At 39.2% G+C, this 13,426-nt stretch overlaps 1 protein-coding gene across 2 annotated transcripts in view; it reads left to right on the forward strand.

Moving 5' to 3' along the window:
- The window catches only part of VGLL4 (vestigial like family member 4), a 164,169-nt gene that overhangs the window by 65,680 nt on the left and 85,063 nt on the right, over positions 1-13,426 (forward strand). The gene's annotated exons all lie outside the window — the stretch shown is intronic.

A 13,426-nucleotide genomic window follows, 5' to 3' on the forward strand; every position in this document is an offset into this window, starting at 1 on the left:
GGTGGCTCAGCAGTTGAGCGCCTGCCTTCTGCCCAGGGCATGATCCTGTGGGATCGAGTCCCACATCATGTTCCCTGCAGGGAGCCTGCTTCTCCCTCTGCCTGTGTCTCTGCCTCTCTCTCTCTGTGTTGCTCATGAATAAATAAATAAAATCTTAAAAAAAAAAAGAACATTTGCAACAAAACCTTTTTTATTCTACTTTAGGCTACTAAATATAGTTGACTGGGTGAAAAAAAAGTCTGAGCCATCTGCTTGCTTTATGAAGACTCTGTCTTCCTTCACTGGGGCTTTAGGTCAGCAATCCAGAGAACTTTAAATGCCTACTCCCATAGGCATTGGGGCATATACAAAGAAAAATAAGACATGATGTAGCTTTAAAGAGATCACAATGTTATGAGGAAGATGGATTTATTTAAAAGTTTTAAGGTACAGTTCTTAAAAGCGTATCTTTTTTTTTTTTTTAAGGTTTTATTTATTTGTTCATGAGAGACAGAAAGAGGCAGAGACACAGGCAGAGGGAGAAGCAGGCTCCATGCAGGGAGTCTGATGCAAGACTTGATCCCAGGACCCAGGGATCATGACCTGAGCCGAAGGCAGACACTCAACCACTGAGCCACCCAGGTGCCCCATTACAGGCATGCCTTAATCTTAACATTGCAGATGATCTGTTTTTCATATCCAGCTTAAAAAACATTTCTTTTTTAGAGATTTTATTTATTAGAGTGAGAGAGTGCTCATGCTCACAAGTGTCAGAGGTGGAAAGGGCAGAGGGAGAGGGAGAAGCAGACTCCCCACTGAGCAGGGAACCCAATGTGGGGCTCAATCCCAGGACCCTGGGATCAAGACCTGGAGCCAAAGGCAGACACTTAACAGACTGAGCCACCAAGGTGCCTCATACCCAGTTTTTATTCTGTTGCTTTCTGCAGATCTAATGTGAAACTTGCCCCTTCTAAGTTAATAGTCCTTATAGCCTTCAAAAACTCTTATTTTTAGTTCAAAGTAAGACCTGGAGTGTAGTAGAAAAGCTTCAAATCTAGAGCTACCACCGCTTCTGTGAGTTTGGACAAGCCACTTAGCCTGTGTGATATCTGCTTCCTCATCTGTAAAACTGTGATAGTCCCTGACAGCATTGTTGTGGGGATTAAAAAAGACACCAAGTATGTAAAAGAACCTAATGCTATACGCCATGTACTTGCCCAACACCTAGTACTGTCCTTTGTCTTTTATCCCTTCATCTTTAGGGAGAAAATAACATTTTGAGACAATAGGAAATTGACTTCTTGAGGTGTATCAGCCACTGATTATATGGCCAAGAAGAAAAATTCTAATAATGGTTTGCTTGAACCAGGGTTTCTTATTAATGAAGAAACCAAATGTTGCCATTTTGGTCTAGCTAACTCTTTATTGTGGGGGTTGTTCTGTGTACTATAGCATGTTTGGCATTTTTGCTGGCCTCCATCTGCTGGTAGATGCCAGTGACAGCCCCAAGTTGTGACAGCCAGGCATCACCAAATGTCCCCCAGGAAGGGAGTGAAGCAAAAGTGCCCTGAGAGGCACTATTGGTCAGAGGAGTATAAAGTAAAACCACAGTGTGGCTGCTCCATACTTAACAGAATAGTGGGAATGAAAAAGATCGAAAAGTGTTGGCCAGGATGAGGAACAACCTGAAATCCATACACCACTGGCAGGACTCTGTATTGGTACAACTGCTTTGTTGTCATTGTGTGGCAACTAAGGTGAAAAAGATAAAATGTAAAGCTGCAGAAAAAATATAAAAAGTATAAATATCTGATTTTAAGACTTTATAAAAACAATAGCAATAGCAGCAGTAACAAAAAACCCCAGCTATATGCTCACCAAAGACATGCACTAGCAGATTTGTAGCAAACATATTATAATAGCCCCCAAATAGAGACTGCCTAACCCAATGCCCATCAACAATAGAATGAAAGAAGTGTCCTCTGGTAGGGCAATGTAATGCTTTACAGCAGTGAAAAAGAATGATTTTTTCATCTGTGCATAAAAATAAGGGTAACACACTGGGTGCCTGGTGGCTCGGTTGGTTGAGCATCCAACTCTTGATTTCAGCTCAGATCATGATCTCAGGGTCATGAGATCAAGTCCTTTGATGGGCTCCATGCTCAGTGGGGAGTCTGCTTGAGATTCTTTCTCTCCCTCTCTCTCTGCCCCTCCTCTGCTTGCATGTTCTCTCTCTCAAAGAAATAAAATCTTTTTTTTAAAAAAGAGAAGGATAACACTCATAAAATTTAGTGAAAGAATCCAGTCACAGTACATAACATATTCTATTTACATGAAGTGATCAAACTAATTTATGCTGTGAAAGGTTAGGATATTAGTTACCTTATGCGGGTAGTGACCAAAAGGGGGCCCAAGGCAGAGGAGCATTAAAATTCTCTTTTATTTTTTTATCATTTTTTAAAGATTTTATTTATTTGTTCATGAGAGAGACAGAGATAGAGGCAGAGACATAGGCAGAGGGAGAAGCAAGCTCTTTGCTGGGAGCCCAATGCGGGACTCAGTCCCAGGACCCTGGGATCACCACCTGAGCCAAAGGCAGCTGCTCAACTACTGAGCCACCCAGGCGCCCCTAAAATTCTCTTTTAAAATACCTGGTGTGGGGTCTGTTTTCTGGATGGGATCCTAACTGGTGGAATGGGTAGAAAATCTATTTCTACCCTCCAGATTCTGGAGGTAGAAAAATGCTGCATACTGAAGTACTGTAAAGGCAGTGGTACTGTGGGACTATCAGTTGATGTTAGCACTTCAAATGCTAAATATTTTGGTATTCTCCCTCCTTTGGATTTTATCTCTGATTTTTACTGTGGAAGGCAGTTCCAGCCAGCCTTGAAGGAATACATTTATGGATGATTATGATTTGTGAGAATGTGAATATCAGAATAATATTTTATTTGTGAAAGTTCTTTGGATGGGCTTTACTGAACCTAAGTAATTTTTAGTAATGAAAACCTGTAAAATAATAGTTCTGTTTGCAACAAAACATTTGTGTTGTCAAGCATATAAGGTACTAGTTGTAAAACTTATAAGGTTTGGTGTTTTGCAAGAGACTTCTCCTTCCTTGGGAATGCTAATTGATTCAATTCCTTCTCCCAGTACTGATTTATTCCAGTTTAAGACTTCAGTCCTGAGATGGTAGCTAAATTTGTCACGACGATCACTTGGTAATGTATATAAATGTTGATTCACTATGTAGTGCACCTGAAACCAATATGGTATTGTACATCCACTATGCTTCAAAATATATATAAGATATAAAATAATACTTTTAAAATACTATTAATATCTTAAATTCATGTCAGTAAAGATTTCCTATTCAATCATTTGATATTAATTGAATTGGTTTTGCTAGTATTTTAATTTTTACAAAGTTTAGTAATTGTTGAAAGATATTTGCTGTGAGGCTCCATGGCAGGCCAACGTGGAGTCTACTTAAAAGAAATATATTTGCTGTGACTTTTAAAAATAAATAAATTAACAGGTTTATTGTGTTTGAAATATATGGTCTATCAGGTGAAAATGGCCCAAATTGTGGGGGTTTGCATTCTCAAAATTGTCATTACATTTTAAAACTCACCCCCAGAGGGCGCTGTTGTATTGAAAGTTTAAATCTTTGAAGCACCATTTTATTTTTATTTATTTTTTGAAGTACATATATTTGTGCTAAAATTCTACACTAGAGTAAGTAATCTAGTAAAACTTAATAGAAGTTGAGAGTGTTTTGGGGAACCTGGCTGGCCAAGTCTGTAGAGCATGCGACTCTCCATCTTCGGGTTATGGATTGATACGAGCTTCATGTTGATTGTAGAGATTACTTAAAAATAAAATCATAAAAAAAAAAAAAAAAAGTTGAAGGGTGTCTGGGTGGCTCAGGCAGTTAGACCTATGCCTTCAGTTCAGGTCATAATCCTGCCCCCTCAGCCAGGAGCCTGCTTCTCCCTTTCCCTCTGCCCTTCCCTTGCTTGCGTTCTCTCTCTCGCTTTTTCTCCTCTCTCTCTCAAATAAATAATTTTAAAAAGTTGAATATTTTAACTTAGAAATGGTACTATTTTATAAACAAAGAAGTCAAGATAGGGCAGCCCCGGTGGCGCAGCGATTTGGCGCCGCCTGCAGCCTGGAGTGTGACCCTGGAGACCCGGGATCGAGTCCCACTTCGGGCTCCCTGCATGGAGCCTGCTTCTCCCTCTGCCTGTGTCTCTGCCTCTCTCTCTCTCTGTGTCTATGAGTAAATAAATAAAATCTTAAAAAAAAAAAAAAAAAAGAAGTCAAGATATACAGCTCACTAGTATTTACTTTTGTGAAAAAGTTGACAGGGATCCCGGGGTGGTTCAGCAGTTTAGCACCTGCCTTCAGCCGAAGGCCTGATCCTGGAATCCTGGGATCGAGTCCCACATCAGGCTCCCTTGCGTGGGGCCTGCTTATCCCTCTGTCTGTGTCTCTGCTTCTCTCTCTCTCTCTCTCTGTCTCTTTCTCTGTGTCTCTCATGAATAAATAAATAAAATCTTAAAAAAAAAGTTTGCAAAATAGTATATATGTGAGCAACTCCAAGTTAGAAAAATAAGCAATATTTTATTATATATTTAGGAATTATTTCCTCGAAAGAAAATGCAGTTAAGATAGGAAACCTGATAGATATGTAGGTTCACCTCATTGATACTGGAAGCATTTGAAAATTATTTGGTTTAGGTATCTTACTTAGTTCAACAGCCATGTTGTTGAAGACCTTTGCGTGCAAAGCAGTCTTTATAAACTGGTGGGAGAGAGATACATATATTATCTCATAGTCTCCCTTGTTTTATATATTTTAAGATTTTATTTATTTATTCATGAGAGACACACAGAGAGGCAGAGACACAGGCAGAGGGAGAAGCAGACTCCATGCAGGGAGCCCGATGTGGGACTCGATCCTGGAACCCGGAATCACGCCCTGAGCCGAAAGCAGATGCTCAACTGCTGAGCCACCCAGGTGTCCCATCTCCCTTGTTTTAGAATTAAGTGCAGTATATCTGTTTTTTTTTTTTAAACAGATTTTATTTATTTATTAGAACAGGAGTGAAGGGGTGAGACAAAGGAAGAGGGAGAATTAGACTCCCCATTAAGCAGGGAGCCTGGTGCCACGTTGGATCCCAGGACCCTGAGATTATGACCTGAGCTGAAGGCAGATGCTTAACCAACTGAGCCACGTGGGCACCCCAAGTGCAGTATATCTAAAATACAGATTATAGAGATTAATCCTAGCTAATGGGGTTCTTGAAGAAGTTGGGGTTTTAGCTAGGCTTTGAGGAGCCACAGAACTTTGCATTCTGAACAATATTTAACGGAAAATAAAGTTTGGTTTCTTAAGTCTTTTTTCTTGACACTCAATCTAGATGTTCATTTAATCCCTTTTCTGTGCTTTCCTTCTTACAACCTTTGTCTTAGTAATTAGTATAATTAGATAAAAAAGGAAATGTGCCTTGCCCAAGAAAATGTTGTATGAACATTATCGTTACTCTTGCTATTGTTCATATTATACTGAGGAATGTACCTGTAAATGACAGTGGATTCTAGAGATGCTTTTAAATATTGTTATACAGCCAACTTCTTGTTCAACTAAAACTTTAGGTCAAGGTATAGTCAAACTTACTTTCTTCCTTTGATTAGGTCTGTTTTGATTATTATTCATATATTAGGTTGAAGTGATTTAAAAAAGATAAACGTGTGATAAGGAGAAAACTTTAAAAGCATTAACTAAGTATCTAGCTTACATAAAATCCTGGGGAAAAGAGAGCAGTTCAATCCATTAAAGGAGCTCAATAACGTAGTAGGGTTATTTATATTTCCCAGTGTCTTTGAAGAGATTATTGTTAGACTTAACATTAAAATATTCACTTCTCTGGGATCCCTGGGTGGCTCAGCGGTTTACTGCCTTCAGCCCAGGCATGATCCTGGGGTCCCGGGATCGAGTCCCACGTCAGGCTCCCTGCATGGAGCCTGCTTCTCCCTCTGCCTGTGTCTCTGCCTCTGTCTCTCTCTCTCTGTGTCTCATGAATAAATAAATAAAACCTTTAAAAAATAAAATATTCACTTCTTGGAGTGTCTGGGTGGCTCAGGCAGTTAAGCGTCTGACTCTTGATTTCAGCTCAGGTCATGACCCCAGGGTTGTGAGATTGAGCCCAGTGTTGGGGCCTGCTTGGGATTCTCTCTCTCTCCCTCTGCACCCTCCCCGCCAAAAAAGAAAGAAAGAGAGACAGGGAGGGGGGAAGAAAGGAAGGAAAAAAGAAAAGAAAAAGGTCTTTTCTTCATACATATACCTCAATGTTTATAACAACATTATATACAATAACCAAACTGTGGAAGTAGCCGAAGTGTTCATCAACTGATGAATAAAGAAGATATGGTGTGTGTGTATACATACATACATACATACAGTGGAATATTATTCTACCATAAAAATGATGAAATCTTGCCATTTGCAACAACATGGATGGAGCTAGAGAGTAAGTATAATGCTAAGCAAAATCAGTCAGAGAAAGACAAATACTGTATGATTTCACTCATGTGTAGAATTTAAGAAACAAAACAACAAGCGAAGGAGCAAAGCAAGAAACAGTCTCAACTACAGAGAACAGACTGATGGTTACTAGAGGGCAGGTGAGTGGGGGGATGGATTAAATAGGTGATGGAGGTTAAGGGGGACACTTGTGATGAGCACCAGGTGTTGTATGGAAGCGCTGAATCACTGTATTGTACACCTGAAACTAACATTACTGTGTATCTTAAGTAACTGGAATTTAAATTTTTAACTTAAAAAATTCCCTTCTCTGCACATGCTCTAATGAGAGCTTTTTGTTTTTAAAAAAGAGTCTGGAGAGTGAATTTGATCTTCTAGCTTTTATCAAGCAGGTCACGGTTCTGATGTTCTGTTCTAAATTGGTAGTCAATTGTCTAGCAAACTGAATAGTTGAATCTAGTAATCAGCCTGGGTTCCTATCATCGTTTGGCCGTCATTATTCCACAGAGATGCCGAGATGCTGTCATAGTGAACATGTATGGAGCACTTATTGTGTGCAGTGGGGAGGTTTATACCAAGAACTGAAACTCTGCTTTCTTTTTCTCCAGAAGAAAGAGAGGTCTTGGGGAATTGATACTGATAAGTGAAATAATTAGTAAACAATAGAGGACAGCATGTTCATACATATCCACCTGCTCTGAAAGTTTAAAGTACAGGGAGATTCTCTTTATAGTCCCTTTAGGACACATTTGAAAAAAAACATCATAAGTATCTTTGAGTCTTACAAAGGTCTAAATAAATGTTTGGAATCTTTAGTTGTTAAATCTAAATCAAAAAGATATATTATGGTATTTAAAAATAAGATACATATGGTCCACTGTTCATGCCTTACCAGGGGATATTTTCTCATTATGTGCCTGCTTTTTAATAAGTGAGGAATCTCCTTCACCCTCACCTTGATTATGTATGGCATATACTCTTTGTAGGTTAATTAGAAATACAGAAAAATGTCAAAAATGTCCACTACTCAAATATATAGGCACTGTTACTTTGGTATTATTATTATTATTATTTTTTAAAGATTTTATTTATTTATTCATGAGAGATACAGAGGGAGAGAGAGAGAGGCAGAGACACAGGCAGAGGGAGAAGCAGGCTCCATGCAGGGAACCTGACATGGGACTCGATCTTGGGTCTCCAGGATCACACCCTGGGCCGAAGGCAGGTGCTAAACTGCTGAGCCACCTGGGCTGCCCTATTTTGGTATTCTTTATAGTGTTTTTAATACATGTGCAAACTTTTTTCCTATATATGTGTATATACTCAGTATAGAAGCAAAATTGGTGTAGTACACTATGTACACTATGTATTACTGTTATTTTTTTAATTTTTATTTTAAACATTTTATTTATTCATGAGAGACACAGGGAGAGGGAGAGGCAGAGACACAGGCAGAGGGAGAAGCCAGCTCCATGCAGGGAGCCCAAAGTGGGACTCGATCCTGGGTCTCCAGGTTCATGCCCTGGGCTGAAGGTGGTGCTAAACCACTAAGCCACCAAGGGTGCCCCTGTTATATTCTATTTTGATTATATTCATTTAACATATGTAGTACTATTATCATACAGAACATAGTATAGCCTTTCCTCATGTCATAATATTTTTGAAGGAATTATAATAACTGTATAATCTTTTGTTATTAATATATTGCAGTTTTTTGTTATTGTTTTTTAGAGAGCAACAGATAGAGAGCTGAGTAGGGGGAAGGGGAGAGGGGCAGAGGGAGAGGCAGAGAGAGAGAGAGAGAGAGAGAGAATCAGGCTCTGCACTCAGTGTGGAGCTCAGCGCAGGGCTCGATCTCATGACCCTGAGATCATGACCTGAGCTGAAATCAAGAGTCAGACACTTACCTGACTGAGCCACCCAGGTGCTCCAATATACTGTAGTTTTAATGCAGTCTCTTTGGACTTTTAAGTTTTCAAGTTTTCAGCATTATAAGTAAAAGGTTGGTAAGCATCCTCATGTAACTCTTTGATGAAATCTTAATATTTCCTTAAGACAGAGTTCTAGAAGTAGAGTCTATTGTGAGGAAAGGAATATGAACATTTTTGACACTACAAATAACTTGATATAAATGCCAGACTGCTTTGTGGAAAGGCATTATCTGGGGGGTGGCTCAATCCTTGAGCATCCAACTTTTTTTTTTTTTTTAAAGATTTTATTTATTCATTCATAGAGACACACAGAGAGAGAGAGAGAGACAGGCAGAGGGAGAAGCAGGCTCCATGCAGGGAGCCTGACGTGGGACTCGATCCTGGGTCCCCAGGATCACACCCTGGGCTGCAGGCGGGGCCAAACCGCTGCGCCACCAAGCATCCAACTCTTGATTTCAGCTGAGGCGGGTCACGATCCCAGGGTCTTGGGAGCGAGCTCTGCATCAGGTTCTCTGCTCAGGAGTGAGTCTGCTTCTCTTGCTCCTTCGTTGATCTCTCTCTTTCTCTCTCTCTCTCTCTCAAATAAATGGAAAAAATTCTTAAAAACAAAAAAGAGGAAAGGCATTATCTGTTAACATGTCACTAGCAGTGAACACAAATTGTACTAGGATCTCACCTTACCAGCACATTTAATAAGATTGAGAAGTCTTTGTTGTAGTTAATTTGGCAGATGCAAAATCACTTAATTTTAAAAATTTGTATTTTTCTTAAAGATTATTCACTTGAGAGAGAGAGAGTGAGAGAGCAGGGGGAGGGGTGAACAGAGAGGGAGAAGCAGGCTTCCTGCTGAGCATGGAGTCTAACTTGGGACTCCATCCCAAGACCCCAGGATCATGACTTGAGCTGAAATCGGATGCTTAACCTACTGAGCCACTCAGGCGCCCTAAAAATGTGAATTTCTTTATTAATAAAGTTGAATAGTTTTTCAAAAATATATTGACCATTCATTTCTTCCATTCTTTAAAAAATATTTAGATTCTTTTATTTCTTTCTACTTTTAAATGTTCTTTCTTTATTTTTTTTTTTAATTTTTATTTATTTATGATAGTCACACAGAGAGAGAGAGAGAGAGGCAGAGATACAGGCAGAGGGAGAAGCAGGCTCCATGCACCAGGAGCCTGACGTGGGATTCGATCCCGGGTCTCCAGGATCGCACCCTGGGCCAAAGGCAGGCGCCAAACCGCTGCGCCACCCAGGGATCCCTTAAATGTTCTTTATAGATCAGAAACATTTATCCTTCATTGACCATAATGTATGTTACAAATATATTCTTCTGTTTGGTTTTTTTACTTGGTTTTATGGTTTTTATATGTACAAACACCTAAAACTTGTATAGTCAGTCAAAGTCTTCAATGTTTTCCTCTGTATTTTCTTTCTTTAAGGGGTTTTTTGTTTTGTTTTGTATTTTCAGCCTTAGAAAATGTTTCCGTGTCCCAGATTAGTCTGAACATATTACAGTTTTTAAAGTTTTTCAGTAAAAATTTTATTGCATTATTTGTATCATGCTACTTATTCTGTACCCACTTCTACCTCCAAAATGTTCTTTGCTTTATGTTTTAAATATCTGATAGCTCAAATTTCTTCATTGTTTTTTAAAAAAGTAAATTTCCTACTTGTTTTTTTTTTTGTGGATAAAATATAGAATAGTCTTTCCCATTTCTTAAAAACAATCCTGTTGGTACTTCAATTATGAATATATCATTAGCCTGTGAATGAACTTGAGAAGCATTGACATTTTCCAGGATTCAGATTTGTAAACTGAGTACGCCAACTATAACTTGAGGTGCGTTCAGAATCCAGATGAATGTGAGGACTTGTGGTTCCCAAAAGATGTCTACAGAAACCAATCTGGAAAACGCTAGGTATTCCAGTGTGTGCTGGGGCAGGAGGCTGTATAGAGAATATTGCTGTGAGATGTTTTAATCTTACTGATTTTAATTCACCAGATACTCACTGATGACCTACCTAATGCGGCAGGCTTAGGCCAGACTGACCTTGAAGAAATGAAGAAGCTATAGTCCTTGCTCTTTCTTTCTTTCTTTCTTTCTTTCTTTTTTTTTTTTTTTTAAGATTTTATTTATTTCTTCATGAGAGCCGAAGGAAGATGCTCAACTGCTGAGCCACCAGGTGCCCCTGTAGTCCTTGCTCTTAAAGTCTAAACTTGGGGGCAGCCCAGGTGGCTCAGCAGTTTATCACCACCTTCAGTCCAGGGCGTGATCCCGGAATCTCAGAATCGAGTCCCAGGATTGAGTCCCATGTCAGGCTCCCTGCATGGAGCCTGCTTTTCTATCTGCCTCTCTCTCTCTCTGTGTGTGTGTCTCTATGAATAAATAAATAAATCTTAAAAAAAAAAAAGTCTAGACTTCGTTAGGATTGAAGCATATATCTGGAAAAATGATAGTGAGGTAGGACAGACAAGAGGTAGACAGACAAGAGCTATAGGACTGTCCACACAGATGATTGCCACTCAGAAACTAAGAACCACATTCTTTTTTTTTTTTTTAATATTTTATTTATTTGACAGAGAAAGAGCACAAGCAGGAGGAGTGGGAGAGGGAGGAGCAGGCTCCCCACTGAGCAGGGATCCCAATGCAGGACTCAGTCCTGGGACCCTGGGATCATGACCTGAGCCAAAGGCAAATGCTTGACTGAGCCACCCAGGTGCCCCTGAGAACCACATTCCAAGCGACATAGCATCATTTAGGGAAAATTACAAAGTACTCATATTTTTATAACTATATTGTTTGAATATGGTTAAGTCACTTTATTTTATTTTATTTAAAGGTTTTATTTATTTATTAATGAGAGACACAGAGAGAGGCAGAGACATAGATGGAGGGAGAAGCAGGCTCCTCACAGGGAGCCCGATGTGAGACTCCATCCCAGGACCCCGGGATCACAACCTGAGCCAAAGGTAGATGCTCAACCACTGAGCCACCTAGGTGCCCCTAAATCACTATATTTTTAAAAAGAGAACTCTTTCTTCCTCAAAATAAGTATATAAAATGAAGTATCTTAAGGGAGGTAATTTTTTTCCCCTCTTGGATAAAAGCAACGGTTTTCAACCTTGATTGCTTATTAAAATCACCTGGGACTCTTTTAAAAATGATACTGATCCTGGGTCCCACCTCCTCAGGTTAGTTTGGGCTGCTACCTCAGCATCAGGATTTTTTTAAACGTCTGCATTGATTTTTTATGTGCAGCCAACTTTCTCCCATAGGGACATGTTAATGAATCATCTTGTTTTCTGTTTGAGATCTTATGTCAAAGAACAGCAGAGTAATTATACTCCAAAACTACCATTTGAATTTGAATGTGGTGCTTAAAGATATTAAGATTGTTTGAAATGCAATAATCTAGTGTATTGTAGATGCTATTACAGCTTTCTTCTGACCTTCCCTGCCAAATACCATTATTTTAATTATAATTGATGGTATATATATATATATATATATATATATATATATATATCTTTCTGTACAGCTTACTCACTATCTAGAATATGTAACCCAATGTTAATAAATACCCTTATAAATGAAAGCTTGTGAAATCTTGATTTTTCTGTTGCCTACTTCACCTGCTGCTATCCAGTGATGGCAGTAGTATTGGGTGTTTTGTTAATCTTCTAATAAGATTTGATTAGAACAATTTGCTGTGAACATCTGTCATCCAAAATGCAACTACTGATGGATTTTAAAAATCCCCTGAAATTATTTATTCAGCTCTGTAGAATATTAAAATTTCAGGTCTTGATCTACAGTATGACACTCCTTGATATTTTCTAAATCTCCAAATAGCATATATTCATATCAATATACAGACCCTTCCTGTGGTGAATTATTAGTCAATTTATGGTGCCAAAAGCTAGCTACAGCCTGCAAAGATAAAACAATTTCCTCCCTCTGTTTGCTAGTGTGCTCTTTGTGCGCTTAAAGGCTCTGGACATTCAGTGATGTACTCATCAGTAAACAGCTTTTGGGTACCTACTTGTACTAGATACTGGAGATACGAAGTTTAAGGGTTTTATTTTTTGTTTATTTTTATTTTTTAAAGATTTATTTATTTATTTATGATAGACAGAGAGAGAGAGAGAGAGAGAGAGGCAGAGACACAGGAGGAGGGAGAAGCAGGCTCCATGCTGGGAGCCCGACGTAGGACTCGATCCCGGGACTCGATCCCGGGACTCCAGGATCGTGCCCTGGGCCAAAGGCAGGCGCTAAACTGCTGAGCCACCCAGGGATCCCCAGTTTAAGGGTTTTAAAGGAACAGTATAGGAACAGCATAGCAACATGCTACTGGCCCCTAATAAATAGGTGAAACAGCTTTCATATGTGCCGAATGAAAATGCCTTTATTCTCCTCATGCCCCGTCATTTCTTTTCTTTTCTTTTCTTTTTTTTTTTTTATGCCCCGTCATTTCAAATAGGCTTTTGGTCTTCCTTGCTTAAACCACTTTCTCTGTTTTCTCTTTTTTCTCTCTTTCCCTCCTTTTTCTCTTTAAGGAAAATTATTAGGGGAAAAAATACCCTAAAAGTAGTTTTACCAACTATTTTGGGGTCCTGGGTCAGTCATTTAATCCCTCTGAGCCTCAGTTTTCTCTGCTGTAAAAAAGTGATACCATCTCCGCCCCGTTCATGTCTTGAGGAGCAGGAGAGAAGTTACATGAACATTCAGATCAAAATTTGAAACATACAGCCTGAAGTGTAGAGTGTAAAAGGACATCATAAACCAATTTTTAAAAGAAACAAGAAACCTTCCAAATAACACATGGTATATGTACTACGGCAAACGCAGCAGCGTGGGCTCCCGAATCCCCACGGTGAAGACACAGCCAAGGTTAAATTCTGTGGAAGTTTGCTTCCATGATGGATTTTTTTTTCTTTCTCTCTCTTTTTTTTTTTTTTAAA

This window comes from Vulpes vulpes, chromosome 9, assembly GCF_048418805.1.
Source record: "Vulpes vulpes isolate BD-2025 chromosome 9, VulVul3, whole genome shotgun sequence".
Classification (NCBI taxonomy): Eukaryota; Metazoa; Chordata; class Mammalia; order Carnivora; family Canidae; genus Vulpes; species Vulpes vulpes.